Source organism: Molossus molossus, unplaced genomic scaffold (genome assembly GCF_014108415.1).
Source record: "Molossus molossus isolate mMolMol1 unplaced genomic scaffold, mMolMol1.p scaffold_m16_p_3, whole genome shotgun sequence".
In the NCBI taxonomy this organism is placed as follows: domain Eukaryota; kingdom Metazoa; phylum Chordata; class Mammalia; order Chiroptera; family Molossidae; genus Molossus; species Molossus molossus.
Genome location: NW_023425366.1, coordinates 113,320,994 through 113,327,258, shown reverse-complemented (window position 1 = coordinate 113,327,258; position 6,265 = coordinate 113,320,994). Strand labels below are relative to the sequence as shown.

The window sequence follows — 6,265 nt, the reverse complement described above, 5'->3', positions numbered from 1 at the left end:
CCCTCACCTCCAACGCCGCATCCACATCTCTGCGGAGGGAACATGGGCTGTGGCAGGATCCCAGCCACTGCCTTCTGAGTGTGGCCTGCAAGACCTTCCTATCATCCAGGCCTCCAGCATAGTGGGAGGGCAGAGGTGGGCAGGAGTGGGCAGTGGGGACTGGGGGAGGAGGAAACCCATTCCTCCAAAGCCTTTCCTCTGGTGCTTCACGGGGTGCCCTCAGGGATGGAGGAGGCTGATGCCACCCGAGGCCCATGGCAGCCTGCTCTGAGCTCAACTCTAAGGAGCCTGCCTGCTGAGGTCTCCACTCTTCAGTTCTATCCTGGGTTACTAAGATGATGATGATGATGATGATGATGATGATGAGTGTGTCACTAATCATCAGAGAAATGCAAACCAAAACCACAAGGACATACCACCTCACACCTGTCAGAATGATAATCATCAGTCAATCAACAAACTACAAGTGCTGGTGAGGATGTGGAGAAAAGGGAACCCTCGTGCACTGCTGGTGGGTATGCAGACTGGTGTAACCACTCTGGAAAACAGTGTGGAGGTTCCTCAAAAAATTAAGAATGGAACTGCCTATGACCCAACGATTCTATTTCTGGTGATATATCCAAAGAAATTGGAAATACTAATTCAAAACTAATTGGAAATACTAATACACCCCCATGTTCACTGCAGCATTATTTACGACGGCCAAGAAATGGAAGCAACCCAAGTGCCCATCAGTAGACAAGTGGATAGAAAAACTGTGGTACACATATACAATAGAGTACTACTTGGTCATTAAAAAAAAAGAAATCTTACCTTTTGCAATAGCGTGAATGAACCTGGAGGGTATTATGCTGAGTGAAATAAGTCAGACAGAGAAAGACAAATACCATATGATTTCAATTATATGTGGAATCTTAAGAACAAAATACACATCCCTCTTCTTCTTGGTGGGGTCGGGCGTGTGGTCTGGTCCCCGTAATGTGCAGAGGCAGAATGGGAGGGCTCCGGGCCCCAGGAGTCACGTCTTTGGTGCCTATGATTTCCAATCCGCCAGTTCTGAACTCAAGTGCTGGGACACAGGACAAAAAGAAAAAGAACAAAAGAGGCAAACAAAATAGAACAGACTCATAGACACAGAGAACAGACTGATGGTTGACAGAGGGCAGGGATTGGGGGGCTGGGTGAAAAAAGTGAATGGATTAAGAAGTACAAATTGCCCTGGCCAGTTTGGCTCAGCGGTTAGAGCGTCGGCCTGCGGCCCAGAGAGACCCGAGTTTGGTTCCCGCTAAGGGCACATACCTCAGTTGCAGTTTGTCCCCGGCTCTGGTTGGTCGTGCGGGTGGCAGCCACTCGATGTGTCCCTTTCATGTCGATGTTTCTCTCTCTCTCTTCCTCTCTCTCCCTCCCACTCTATCTGAACAAAAAAAAAAAATGGAAAAAGTATCCTTGGGTGACAATTAAAAAAAAAAAAAAGAAGTACAAATTGGTAGTTACAGAAATTACAACATAGGGAATATAGTCGATAATATCATAATAATTGTGGTGCCAGGTGGGTACTAGAATTATCAGGGGGACCACTCTGTAAAGTACATGATTGTCTAACCACTATGTTGTACACCTGAAACTGATACAGAGTGATATTGAATGTAAACTGTAATTGAAAAATAATACTTAAAAAAAGAAAACAAAGAGAATGGGAGTGAAGAAATGAGGGGGAGAAAATGAGAGAGGAAGGTGAAGGAGGGCAAGAGAGGACACAGAGAAAAAGCATTCCTTTTTTTGCTGTGTTCTTCCCCTGCTTCTTACCGAGGAGGAGGCAGCTGCCCCTGTTCCACTCTGGACTATTCGTCAGTTGCACATGTGGTCTTTCAGCTTCCACTGGAGGGAGCACGGGTGATGGAACCCTGTCATTGCTATTCTGTTCAGGAAGCTGGACGCTGCAGGCTCGCATGGAAATGAATCCACCGGAATCCAAGCCACACCATGAGCAGCCCAGCAGCCCTGGCTATGGCGTTGGCCCAGGAACAGAAGCAGACGCCTGTGCTTGGTTCTCGGATCATAAAGGGGAGGGGAGGCAGGGCTGAGCAGTGGGCACTATTCTCGGTAGCTGTACCATTCATGCTCAGCTGACCCCTCCTGCAGCCCCCTGGGAGAGGAAATGAGAATGTAATGATGACAGAGTCTTGGTGGGGGGTGGGGCGTGAACCTCCCGCAGCCTGTTCACGGGCTGCAGAAGCCTGTGCCAGATCAGGACGTGGCCTTTACCTGCCCTGGAAGAAATACAACTGCCTTCATCTTGAGCGGGCCTCGAGGGTCAGGAGCCGGCCCAGTGCTGTGGGAAGAGCAGGATCTACAGTCAAACACAGCAGTGGCCTGTCCCTTAACCTCCCCAGGTCCCCATTTCTGCATTTGTCAGGTGGATATGATCATAGTAAATCTGTATTTGCTGACAGTTATGGAGTATTTACTGTTCCAAATGCGTGAGGGTGTCATCTCTAATTTATACTCAAAACAGACTTCTGGTTTTCTGTTCCTGGGAAACTTAGTGACTTAAAAAGTCAATCGATCATTACCTCTCGCACTTCTGTGGCTTGGCTGGGCTCAGCGGGGCGGCTCTGGCCTGGGGTCTCTCCTGCAGTGGTGGCCCAGGCGCAGCGGGCGTGAGTCATCCGAAGGCCCGACCGGCTCCTCAGGGCTCCTGGCCTCCATCTCCAGGGGTCTCAACCTTCAGGACCCCTCCCCACGACTTGAGCTTCTCACAGCAAGTGGGAGTGCATTCCTCTCTGTGGCTGCTGTAAAAAATTACAACAAATTTAGCAGCTTAAAAAATACCCATTAATTACATGGCAGTTCTGGAGGCCAGACGTCCAGGTGTGTTGTGGCTCAATGAGTCTTTTGCTTAGCATCTCACAAGGCCAAAATCAAGGTTCTTTATTGAATGAATGAATGGATGGATGAGTGGTTGGATTCAACTGCCTACTGAGAATGGTTGTTCCTAGAATTAATTTGATGAATATATATATGGAAGATATATATATCTATTTCATATATAGATATATACATACATATACATATATACATATATGTGTGTGTGTGTGTATCTCTGTTTATCCTTACCTAAGGATATATTTATTAATTTTAGAGAGAGAGGAAGGGAGAGAGAGAGAGATGAGAGAGAAACATTGGTTGCCTCTTGTACACAACCAGACTGGGGATCAAACCTGCAACCTAGGTATGTGAACTGACCAGAAATTGAAACCGCAACCTTTTGGTGTACCGGACAACTCTCCAACCAACTAAGCCACCTGGCCGGGGCTTGACCACAGGTATCTTTGGTTTGGTTACCTAGGTTGTTGATTCCTTAGCAGAGATCCACAATGTACATTTTTGTTTTTTTTACTACTCTGAGTTTTGCCTTTAAGTTGCAAAAACATTGGCAATGTGTCTTTTTATATGTATTTTAGTTCCTTGGACACGTTTTCCAAAATGTTGGTTGTTTCATTAACATCTCAGTGGAGTAATTATAATCATAAAGACAGATATCATACATTGAGTTTCTACTATGTGCTAACTGCTTTAGACTGATCATCTCATTTAATTTCTTTAACAGTCTTGTGTGGTAGCGCAAGGATCCCAACAGTAATAATAACAGTAATGACAACAACAATAATGGCAGTAACAACAGCAGCAAATATTTATTAGGTGTTAGTGCTGGGCACTGTGCCCTATGATGTATGCACGGTGATTAGCCCACGCCTGCTACCATTAAGGATGTTTGGGCTGAATCTTGGAGACTTCCCAGTGCTCTTGCCCTCCCAAAGGAGATGCTGGTGTTTTGCAGAAAGAGAACAGGCCCATCCTCCTTCCACCTTCCCAGAGGGCTGGAGAGGGCCTCTCGCCCACCTGCCTCAGATTGGAAGGTATGAAGAAAGCTTACTCAGTCCTGGAGGGCAGCCCCTAGGTAGTGCTCATGCTGATCAAAAGTTGCCTGGGTTCACCCTGGCTGGTTTGGCTAAGTGGTTAGAGCATCAGCCCAGGGACCAAAGGGTCTTGGGTTTGATTCCTGGACAAGGACAGGTACCTGGGTTGCAGGTTTAGTGCCCTGTGGGGGTCAAACAGGAGGCAAACAATTGATGTGTCTCTCTTACATCGATGTTTCTCTCTCTTTTCCTCCATCCCTTTCTTCCATTCTATCAAAAAAAAGAAAAAAATCAATGGAAAAATATCCTCGGGTGAGGATTAACCAAAAAGAAAAAGTTGTCCAGGCTCAGGAGCAGATTGTTCAGAATTCCTAATAAAAACCAAACGGTCTTTACCCATTAATCATCGTGTCCTCAGCCCTCGGACTGGAGGTCAGTTGGGGCTTTTAGGAGAGACGCTGTTTACTGTCTCCCTCATTTACAGCACCCCACTGGGTCCTTCCCTCAGCTCGGCTGTCCCCCAAGAAGATAGCAGGCCGAAGACGGCCTAAGGTGACACCTGGGCATGGAATTGGGGTGGTGGAAAGATAGGGTCATCTTCCTTCCACCCCAATTTCATTCCATTTAGCAGCAGAACATTCTTGTTTCAACACAAAATTTTGAAGTAAAAACGAGAGAGAAACTGCTAATGTTTCCATCCCACGACAATCATTCTCTCCATTTCTCTGCCTTGCCTCCCAATCTTAGCCTAGGTAATAAGAAAATGCAGCTTGTATTGATCACATCCTGTTTGCCCCCAGATAAGCAACCAGATCCTAGAGCCTGGCTGGGTGTGGATCCTGGCTCTGCAGCTTAGTAACTGTGGGACCCTTGGCAAGTCACTGATCCTCTCTGAGCCTCAGTTTCCTCATCTGTAATGTGGAGTAACAAAATTACCAACCTCATGATTATCACGAAGGTGAAATGAGATGAGGAAGCAAAGCTTGAGCCTGGCTCCTGGCATGGAGCCAATGGCCATGGATGGTGGCTCTTGGTACATCGTAGCTCCTGTACCCCTCACTTAATTCTCCCCTCACTTCCACAGGGCTTCCCTTCCCCACGGAGTGGCTACACCTTGTCCTTAGTCTCTCAATGCAAACAGGACTTCTCGGGGAAGCCTTCCCTGCCCCTTGGTCTAGGCCGTCCTCTGGGTTAGGGCCCCTCTTCCACCTCTTTCTTCCATATAGAAGTCAGCTCATTTTGCAATGTTGCATTCTTTGGTATGACTATCTCATTACTACCTCCCTTCTCTTTTGGACTGTAAGCTTCAGGAGCAGGGCTTGTATCCTCTTTGGTTCCCACCGTATCCTCAGAGCCTGGCTCAGCCCTGACCCGGAGTCGTCTTCCTTCTTGTACTTCCCTGAGCCAGATGGCCGGGGACTCTTAATGAACTCACTGAGTTTTTTTCTGAGCTGGGTATATCTGCTGTCTCTGAAAACGTGACTCCCATAACCCACCTCTCACTGCTAGTTCTACTTCCTTTGAGGCAGGAATCTCCCCAAATTGGAGGGGATGCTGACTTTGCTGGGGTTGCTTTGGATTATAATATGGCTTCATCATCTGGGCTTGTGCAGCATCCTCACCTTGGGAGAGGTGTCCCAGATGGGTCGAAGTGACTTGTTACAGCTGACTCAGGGGGTGTGAATCAAGCCTGCTCTCCATTCTGGGGTGGGAAGCACAATCTCAAACCCAGTCAGAGACCGAAGGCAGGGATCTGGGAGGCTTGGTGAGAGGAGAGAGAGAGAAGAGATGCATTTCTCTTGCTACCGATGCCAGCTTTGTGTCCATTAGAGGACTGAGTCTCAAATGATGAGAGACTCCTGGGTGGGCTTATTTCTTCCCTCCAGTCCTGGAAGACTGTAAAGGCTGAGTAGATTCTATGATACTCCTGAGACAGACTTGCCAGGGACTGTCTCTGCCTAATGATTGACAATAAAGATGCCAGTTGGAACCAAATGTGTATTACCCTGTTGGTCAAATTTATTTGCAAATTCTGGTTCTGCAGTCCCTTTGGTAGCACAACACTTCAGTCTCTTAAGGCACTATTATTTAAATTTTGCAAACTGGGCTTGGCCTAGGCTCAACAAACCAGAGCTATCCCAGTTTCTGGGGACACATTCATCTCAGGCTCCTTTCGGCTGGCCTAAGAGATAGTCAATGATTAAGGCTGTGGCATTGGGAAGAAAAGAACTGGTTCAAATCTTGGCTCTTCCATTTCCCAGCCGTGTGGTCTTGGACAGTTGACTTCACATCTCTGAGCCTCATCTTGCTCATCTGTAAAATGGGAACAATAACATTAGAAGGAG

At 47.2% G+C, this 6,265-nt stretch overlaps 1 non-coding gene across 1 annotated transcript; it reads left to right on the top strand.

Annotated features, from left to right (window-relative positions):
* Positions 1-934: 934 nt before the first annotated feature.
* LOC118643012 lies at positions 935-1,080 on the top strand. The gene has a single exon (XR_004961908.1). It is a non-coding gene; the product is annotated as a small nucleolar RNA SNORA57 (small nucleolar RNA).
* Positions 1,081-6,265: the final 5,185 nt, after the last annotated feature.